This window comes from Salvelinus sp. IW2-2015, unplaced genomic scaffold (assembly GCF_002910315.2).
Source record: "Salvelinus sp. IW2-2015 unplaced genomic scaffold, ASM291031v2 Un_scaffold6271, whole genome shotgun sequence".
NCBI lineage: Eukaryota > Metazoa > Chordata > Actinopteri > Salmoniformes > Salmonidae > Salvelinus > Salvelinus sp. IW2-2015.
The window spans coordinates 9,592-19,857 of NW_019947534.1; the positions used below are offsets into that span (position 1 = coordinate 9,592).

Consider the following 10,266-nt stretch of genomic DNA (forward strand, 5'->3'; position numbering starts at 1 on the left):
GACGGAGAGATAACATAGCTACTCATAATGGAATGATTTAGTCACTCAATAATGTATCGAACGATAATACCAAAAACCGGCGATGTACGGATTGTAAGGGGACTGTAATACTGTCAAATCTTCAAATTAATCAAACATCAACAAATACTGTAAATGCTAGTAAAGAATACTGATAAATGATAGGTAAACAATACTGAATATAATTAGAGGACGGTTCAGTATAACCTGACGGACAAAACATCTTTATTTGACATAACATGACCAGGTGAATCCCAGGGAAGCTAATGAAATCCCTTATGATGTCACTGCTAAATCCAACTTCAAATCATGTAGATGAAGGGAGGAACAGGTTAAAGAAGATTTTTAAGCCTTGAGACTGATTGTAGTGCCATTCAGAAGAGTGGAAGTGGCAAACAAGATGAGAGCTTTGAACAGGATACACACCACGATACACACAGACAACCGTTGAGTCAAGGAACGGAACACACATGAGCTGGGTGATTCGAGTCAACGACTGCACAACATAGTTTTTCCCGTGTGCTCATCCAGAACGGTCCACACCCAGAGAGAACAATCCAGCCAAACCTCACACAACCTATTGGGAAGCATTGGAGTAAATGGGCCATAGCCAGTCCCTATGGAACGCCTTTCGACACTTGTAGAGTCAATCCCCCAAATTGGAGGCAGTCTGAGGGAAAAGGGGAGGGGTGAGGGGAATTCAATATTAGGACAAGACGCTACACTCCTCTGTATACACTCAGTGTACATGTAGTATTCTATTTACATGTGCCTTCTACGATGTGGGGTCTATTTGTATTGTTTGGCACAGAAGACATGGTTACACTGTGTGGGTGAGGGCAAGTGGCGTTTTGAGTGAACCATGCATGTGCACCGAATGGTGCGTGTGTCCATGTACATCGGCTGTGGTGTTGTGCACTCTGGGTATGGGCTCAAGCTCTAATAAGGACTTGATACCCTATGGACACTCTGAAAAGTTGCCTCCACTCCATCAAGTCAGCGGTACACACGGTACAGCAACCAGGGGTTCGTTGCCCGAGACGACGTGTTATGTTATCAACCAGAGGAGAGGAAGAGAGATGCATCGAGCACGTTGGCGAGCATACGCAAACCCTTGGTAATGGAGGACCTTCGACCTCAGGGACAGCCTAGATCAATCCTGAACAAACAAGCTACTTTACATACTCAACACTCCTGTTCTCGTCTGTATCTGCCTCTTCTCGACAGTGTTTTCTGTCTTTCTTCTGTCCTCTCAAATCACAAATCATTTTCATCACAATTTATTTATTCTCTTCTTTCGTTTCCCTCTCCTTTTTCAACTCGTTGCCCCTTTTTGGCTCCCCTTCCTTTCATCTCTCTCTCCCTTCATCCCTCTTTCCTCCCTCCTCTTCGCTCTTTCGTCTGTGTACACGGTCATCAGATGTAAATGTTCTGTGTAATTATATTTCCCGTCACTTGACTGATGAACAAAGCTAAAGCGATTCAAACCCTTCGTTCGGCTCAACTCAAAGGGTCTTAACCCTGTACTTTATGTTATGTATTACCAAGCACTTCTATTATGATGACTGAGTCTCATGATTGGTGGTTGAGTTCTTAGTCATGCCTGTGTTCTGTGAGTTTTGGTGCCTGCATTGTGCTGAGTTTGGATCGCCATGCACTGTGGTGAGTTTGTTCAGGCATGTGTGTGCAGTTTCGATGCATGCATGTTGTGGTGAGTTATGTTCATGCATGGTGTGAGTTTTGTGCATGCATGTGTGTGAGTTTTTGTTCATCCTTGGTGTGAGTTTGTGCATGCATGTGTGCACTTGTGTGTGTTTGTGTGTACATCCGTTACTTGCATGTAGTTCCACTACACACAGTCACAGATTGAGGCACTCCAGAAAAACACTCTATACATTGCACCTCACGTACAAATGATGATCACAGTGAGGTGTTGTCCCAGATTACATAATTTAAGTAAGTAGGCAAGATATTACAGCTGCAAGGATGAGGAAAACGGTGGCCCACCAAACGAAAGACGTCGCAGAGAGACATATTAATTCATACCGTGAAGACAGTCAGGAACATACACACGGTGAGATGACGCTCAGACGTTAAGAGACATATTCAACGTGACACTCGACACTACAACAGCTGAAAAGACACATATATTCAATCAACAGTGAAGACAAGACATGAGAGACCATATGCAATGTAGATGTACAAGACTCTGAGAGAACATATACCAACGTGGAAGGACTATGTCAAGATACGCTGCACTGCCCAACTATACCAACCGTAAGAGAGACACACAAAGTACATGAGAGACTCATAAATACATTATTATCACACAACAAAGCTCGGTGAATCGCATATGACAACGCGACGTGAGAGACATAGTCGCTAACCGGGAGAGACATGAACACACAACACGAGACAATATACATCAACACTTAGAGCAAATAACCACTCTATAATCATTCAGCACAAAGCTCGATGTACCATTTCAACCGTGAGAGACATGAGTGACACGATCACTACTTTACGCTATCAAGAAGAACAACTAACGGTAGAGATTGAACATATTCAATGGTAGAGAGCATGAAAACTACACATGTATCAATAGTATTCATATCGTTGAGAGAACGAAGAACTGGAGAGACATGATTTCAAGGTTCGGGTAAGAGTAGAATAGACACTGAGGTTGAAGAAGCCACCATATAGGGGCTGTATCTAAAATCTGCAATCATTTTCAACCATTTTACTGAGTTACAGTTCATATAAGGAAATCTGTCAATTTAAATAAATTCATTAGGCCGTAATCTATAGATTTCACATGACTGTGCAGAGGCACAGCCATGGGTGGGCCTGGAGGGCATAGGCCCAACCAATCAGAGTTTGGAGGACGTTCCGTTTTGAACTCACACATGGATAATACACCATCTGTAATGTCCTTCTGGCGGAGAAAGCCACGGTATCCTGACATTCACCGCTTGACCTAGGCTTAATCTGTGTCCAGGAAACTGGCCTTAAACTGGCCCACCTCTTCCAGAATTCTACAACTGTCATTTGGAGTGCTTGCTTATCCCATGGTCTATGATGTGTCACGAACCGGCTCGAAGTTCGTAACAAAAGGGAGACAACGAATAACAAAATTTATTATTAAATAAAGTAAACTGAATACAATTTTCAGTAGTGTGAGTGTTTTGCATGCATAAATGTGGGGTGTTGAAGGTGCCAAAGCAAACAACCAAAAGGCCACAACAAAATCTATAAAGGTGTCTGCATGGAGTCTCCTCCATGAATGGGGAAGTGGTGTATTTATCCTGGGACACACCCGGGCCCAGGTGTGTCCCATGTCGCTGACGACTCTCCCGGCTCCGCCCACCGGCATCCTAATAAGGAAACGAGAGCAAAGAGAAGGAATACTGCAGGAGTGGGAGGGTCATCACAGATGTCACCCACCTTTAACACATCACTCTGGCTCTGTCAGCCTCATGCTGTGTCCCCATGTATAACAGGTTTGGAACTAAGCATTGTAACTCTGCCTAACACACATTTGTACATACCAACGTTTGGCATTATTACAGTTCTATTTATTTCAGATGTCTTTATGGCATGTTTAAAATGAAGAACCTGAGTTTTAATATTGTACATCAGTCCAGAGTCACATATGATGTACAATTGGTTGTCCAGTCTGTTCGATAAAACGAAATAAAGGTACTGAAAGAGTTTCTGTTGCACATCACTCATGAACCGTAACATAAGAGCTTAGACTTTATTTTTGTTCTTGGTTTTATTGAAATACAGCAATATATTGCTGTAACAGACACAGACCTTTGCAACCAATCTCTCTCCAGCTGGAACCAACAGTCTGTCTAGACACTCTGTCCACACAGACCGTTTGTAACCAATCTCTCTCCAGCTGGAACCAACACAGTCTGTCTAGGACCCTCTGTCCATCACAGACCCAGTTTCTTCTCCATCTCCTCCTCCAGTTTGATCTTCTGGATCTAGGAAAGGAGAAACACAGAGGTGATCACCACATTCGTCTATGCTGGTATTAATATCATTAACCTGGATAACCTGATTTGTTTAATGTTGTCATGACGCCATCCTACCTTTCCAGAGGCAGTCAGTGGATAGCTGTCCACAAAACACCACATAGTGGGGGATCTTGAAGTGAGAAATCTGGAACAAGTTCAAAGAGTTACTCTCCTCGTTCACATAAGACTAGTTAAAACGACTTCAACTCAGTGGGATGACCTAAAGACTAGTTAAAACGACTTCAACTCAGTGGGATGACCTAAAGACTAGTTAAAACGACTTCAATCAGTGGGATACCTAAAGACTAGTTAAAAGGACTTCAACTCAGTGGGATAACCATCTGGTTAAAACTACCTCAACTCAGTGGGATAAATATCTGGTTAAACGACTTCAACAAAGTGGGTAACCATCTGGTTAAAACGACCTCAACTCAGTGGATAACCATCTGGTTAAACGCTTCAACTCAGTGGATAACCATTGGTTAAAACGACCTCAACTCAGTGGGATACACATCTGGTTAAAACGACCTCAACTCAGTGGGATAAATATCTGGTTAAAACGACCTCAACTCAGTGTGATAACTATCTTGTGTCTTGCAGGAGCCCGTGTTCAATCCCCAGGTGACCGGTTCCTTTCTGTCTCCCCTGTCCCTTGCAGAAGTCTCTGATCTCCTCTCTGCTACAGTCCTGTCCCTCCTTCAGTCTGATACAGGCACACAGCTGTTCCCCCAATCTCTTATCTCTCACACCTATCACCTGGGGAGAAAGAGAGGTGGACAGGACAGGTAGAGATAATAAACACCTGGGGAGAAAGAGAGGACAGGTAGAGATAATAAACACCTGGGGAGAAAGAGAGGACAGGTAGAGATAATAAAACTGGGGAGAGAGAGGACAGGTGAGATAATAAACACCTGGGGAGAAAGAGAGGACAGGTAGAGATAATAAACACCTGGGGAGAAAGAGAGGACAGGTAGAGATAATAAACACCTGGGGAGAAAGAGAGGACAGGTAGAGATAATAAACCCTGGGGAGAAAGAGAGGACAGGTAGAGATAATAAACTCCTGGGGAGAAAGAGAGGACAGGTAGATAAAAAAACTCCTGGGGAGAAAGAGAGGACAGGTAGAGATAATAAAACCTGGGAGAAAGAGAGGACAGGTAGAGATAATAAACACCTGGGGAGAAGAGAGGACAGGTAGAGATAATAAACACCTGGGCCTCCTGTACTTTGGGATAGGTGTGGTTCTACCTGGGCCTCCTGTACGTTGGGATGGGTGTGTTCTCACCTGGGCCTCCTGTATTTTGGATGGGTGTGGTTCTCACCTGGCCTCCTGTACGTTGGGATGGGTGTGGTTCTCACCTGGGCCTCCTGTACGTTGGGATGGGTGTGGTTCTCACCTGGACCTCCTGTACGTTGGGATGGGTGTGGTTCTCACCTGGGCCTCCTGTACTTTTGGATGGGTGGTTCTCACCTGGGCCTCCTGTACTTTGGATGGGTGTGGTTCTCACCTGGGCCTCCTGTACTTTTGGATGGGTGTGGTTCTCACCTGGGCCTCCTGTACTTTTGGATGGTGTGGTTCTCACCTGGCCTCCTGTACTTTGGGATGGGTGTGGTCTCACCTGGGCCTCCTGTACGTTGGGAGGGTGTGGTTCTCACCTGGGCCTCCTGTACTTTGGGATGGGTGTGGTTCTCACCTGGGCCTCCTGTACTTTGGGATGGTGTGGTTCTCACCTGGGCCTCCTGTACTTTGGGATGGGTGTGAAGGAACTGCTCTATCTCAGCAGGGTAGATGTTCTCTCCTCCACGTATGATCATGTCCTTTATACGTCCCACTATACGGCAGTACCCAAACCTGTCCAGACTGGCTATGTCACTGTGGAGAGACAGTCACAGTTGATGTTCACTCTAACTTTTCATCTGTTGTCATCCCTGTCTGGGGTCTCTGTCTGGGGTCCGTCTGGGGCCCGGTCTGGGGTCTGGGGTTTCCTGTCTGAGGTCTGGGGTCCCCGTCTGGGGTCCCCGTCTGGGGTCTCTGAATCTCTAATTTCTTACCCAGTCCTGTACCAGCGGTCTTTGGTGATAGCCTCACTGGTCTTGTCTGGGTCATCTCCCAGTACCCCAGCATAACAGAGTAAGCTCTGATCAGCAGCTCTCCTGGATCCCCCAGAGGAACCACCTCTCCAGAGGACACATCCACCACCTTCGCCTGGCCAGAATAACACAGGTATGGTTTCATATGTGTTTTAAAGAAGGAGAAATATAAACATACAGCATGTTGATGAATTAGGACCCTGACATTAGACACATGACTATCTCTTCTCTGTCTCTCTCCTCTCAGTTGACTTAGGACCCTGACAGTAGACACATGACTATCTCTTCTCTGTCTCTCTCCTCTCAGTTGACTTAGGACCCTGACAGTAGATACATGACCATCTCTTCTCTGTCTCTCTCCTCTCAGTTGACTTAGGACCCTGACATTAGACACATGACTATCTCTTCTCTGTCTCTCTCCTCTCACATGAAGTAGGGACACGTCTGGTATCAGTTAAGGATTGATACCTCAGTGTGGTTCAGGATACATCCTACTGTCTCTGTCTTCAGTTCCTCGTTGTCTCGCGGGAAACCAAGGAATGTTACAGGGCTGTTCTCTGTGGTMCCATAGCCTATCTGATGTTWACAAGGGAACATTATGTWATCCCATACAGATTATAAAGTRTATTATACACWCAGAGAGAAATMGATGGGAAGAACTTACTATCATATCATTGACATTCATATCAGTTTTGAGTTTCCTCATGACTTCAGAAGGACAAAGAGACCCACTCATAAACCCTGGAACACAACAACAGAAATCACAACCACCATCCTACCAGGGCACAAATACTATACTACTGCTTTATACAGCATATTAAATCAACCACCATCCTTCCTGGGCACAAATACTATTACTGTATTACTAATACACTATATTACTATTAAAGGGGCAATCTGCAGTTGAAAAATAAAACAAATTGACACCTCGCCACTCTTTTGGTAAAAGAGAGAAAAATGCTTTCTTTCAAAATGCAGTTGCAGGAAAAACATTGTTTTGAAAACATGTTGTTAGTTGAAGAGGGGAAGGGTCTCAGCTTTCTGGGGGTATGATCACTATTTCTCAACTCTCAATATTGAGCGATAGGCACTGTTTTAAAAAAAGACATGTCTGCAGAGAGCGTGAGGTACACGTTGGCGCGAGTCCTAGGAGACTAAACGGAATGTTTTTAGGGCATTCAATTTACTGCCATGAATCAATTACACGGCTAAACATCAGCAATATTCACAGTTAGCGATCTAGCTAATGTGTTTTGAGATTTCATTTAGTGGTGATTAGTTCCCTACATGACAATGAATTAGCCTATTAGCTAGTGCACACAAACATGTAGGTCAATGGATCTCTACTGAGCAAAACATCTGACATTTCCAGAGCCCTAGTTTGACAATAAAATAAAAATATAGCAACAATAAGCTAATTGACGCTTCGCTAAGCCTCKCCCCAGAATTTTGGGCAACCAATCGCAGCGTTCCAATGGTTGCTACTGTGATTCCTGAAATGCAGAGCTTTTGAGGATTTTTCTAAATTATTATTTTGTTACATTGTTTGCTAACTCAGCTGGTTAGCTAGCTCTCAGTCTCATTGACCACCAAACATTGCTAATGCTAGCTAGTTAGCTAGCTGAGCTAGTTAGCTAGCCACTTAATATAACTTGTTTTCTCTAAATGTATGTAAGCTAGCTAAGTTAGCCATATTATGAAGACAACTCATATCTGCTGTCGACATCAGGATATGATTTGAGAACACTAGTTATCTCCAAAAGTGGTTGGTAGCTTTGACTYCATGCTGACAGTGAATTCAGAGTCATTCAGTGGCTAGCCACACGACAAACATAATTTGACCAGGTTCCTGTGAAGCATMTATAATGACAGTCCATCACAACATATCAGAGAGCTTCCTAATTAGTAAGGGTCATCTGTGTTTAATTGAATTGTGTATTATTTTGAAATCATTGTCAGAGGATTTTGCCAGTGGTTGAATTGGGAATTGGGCTTCTCTGGAAAATGTTGTCCGAGGTTGCAACAGTACTTAGTGAATGGTTTAAGTTGTAGATGAAAATTACCTGAATCATGCATTACTGCTTGGACATGTTTGATGATAAAATGTTATTCTTTAATCATACCATCTCCGTAAACCACAGTGAATGACTTTATAACACGATTATAAAATGTTATTCTTTAATCATACCATCTCCGTAAACCACAGTGAATGACTTTATAACACGATTAAAAAATGTTTCTATTGGGTGCAACCAAATCATGAACTGGTGCCACCAATTGAAAACCACAGCGCCACCAGAGACCCCGACTGAAAACCACAGCGACCCCGACTGAAAACCACAGAGACCCCGACTGAAAACCACAGCGCCACCACCCGAACTGAAAAACCACAGACCCCCGACTGAAAACCACACGCCCACGACCGACTGAAAACGTAAGCGCACCAGAAGCCACGAACAATCCGATAGCGCACCAGAGAGACACGACTGAAAAATCGATAGCGGCACCAAGGACACCGACTGAAACAGATAGCGGCACCAGAACACCATGGTAAACATATGCTGCACCATTTGACCGACTGAAAATCATAGCGCACCAGATACACACGACTGAAAAATGATAGCAGGCACGCAGAGACACCGACTGAAAATGGTAATAGCGGCACCAGAGACACCGACTGAAAATGATAGCGCACCAGAGACACGACTGAATGATAGAACAGCACACCATAATCTGATCGGAGCCACTCCAGAGGAGCCACCAACTGAAAATGGATAATCGATGCATCTCAGATCAAGTCACAACTGTTGGCACTGAAAATGATAGGGCAGTCCAGTAGAGCACAATCGGTGAATACTAGGAATGCCCAACTTGAAAATGATAGGGCAGCACAGACTACACCAACTAAAATGATAGGGCACTAGAGACACCAACTGGAAAATGTAGGCACCAAACACGACTGAAAATGAATAGGCACCAGAGACACCAACTTGGAAAATATAGCGCCACCAAACACCACTGAAAATGATAGGGCACCAGACACCAAGCTGAAAATGTTAGCGGCCACCAGAGACCACGACTGAAATGTAGTGGGCACCAGAGACACCAACTGAAATGATAGCGGCACCAAAACACCAACCTGAAAATGTTAAGTGGCACCAATACACGACTAATATATAGGCACCAGAGATACGACTGAAACATAGTCAACAGCCTCAAACTGGTAAACAGGCTCCAGACTAACGGTTACAATGTTACACAACATTGGACAGTAAAACCCAACTGTATTTTTGGTTTGTGGGTACGACACTGAACAAGCTGCATTTGTATGTTACAGTAATTCTTTCAAAATTCAATGAAATGAATTTAATAATAAGTCCAAAAAATGAATTGTTCAATTGCCCCTTAAGCTAAACTTACCCATAACAATTAAGTTATTTTAAATATTCCAAGCCAGCAACAAAACAACCATTCAACACAAACATAAACTTCAAACTCTCACCAGATTCAACTGATGACAGTCATACTTGGTGTAGTCCGGCTCAAGCATGTCAATGTAACATGGTAGGAGTTCCGTAAGGAAATACCTGAACCAGAGAACATATGAAGATATTTAGTTTCTACAGAGGTTCATTCTGAATGTGCTCAGTGCAGCTATTTATATTACTTCTCATTACAATACAACTGACATGAAATATCTCTATTGTAAGCTCCAGATTGAATCACTTTAAGAAGAGTTTCCTAAAACTTTGTACTACTCTCCCCCACCTTTCATCTGGATGGCCTCCAGGTTGGCACGACTTTGTACCCAGCAGAGTGAAGACCAGGGTGATGCCATGCAGTGCCAAACACATCGCTCCTAACACTGAGCCCACGAGTGGTACAAGGGTACAGACACACGCTCTTATTAGGCTGAGGGGAAGCAAAAAGTACAGAAGTACATGAAAAAAGAAAAGTAAAAAGAGAAAGAAGAAGCCACAGAGGTCAGAGAGAGAGAGAGCCACAGAGAGAGAGAAGAGAGAGATCTACAAAGAGAGAGAGAGAGAGAGAAGCCACAGAGCAGAGAGAGAGAAGCCACAGAGAGAAGCCACAAGACAGAGAGAGAGAGTAGAGAGAGAGAGCCACAGGAGAGA

General features: G+C 43.9%; 1 long non-coding RNA gene and 1 pseudogene across 1 annotated transcript; both read right to left on the reverse strand.

The window, feature by feature from the left end:
* Positions 1-3,618: 3,618 nt before the first annotated feature.
* LOC112078790 (medium-chain acyl-CoA ligase ACSF2, mitochondrial-like) lies at positions 3,619-10,045 on the reverse strand (annotated as a pseudogene).
* On the reverse strand, positions 4,999-5,481 carry LOC139026893 (uncharacterized). The gene is made up of 2 exons (XR_011478835.1): positions 5,402-5,481; positions 4,999-5,216 (listed from the first exon to the last, which is right to left on the reverse strand). It is a non-coding gene; the product is annotated as an uncharacterized lncRNA (long non-coding RNA).
* Positions 10,046-10,266: the final 221 nt, after the last annotated feature.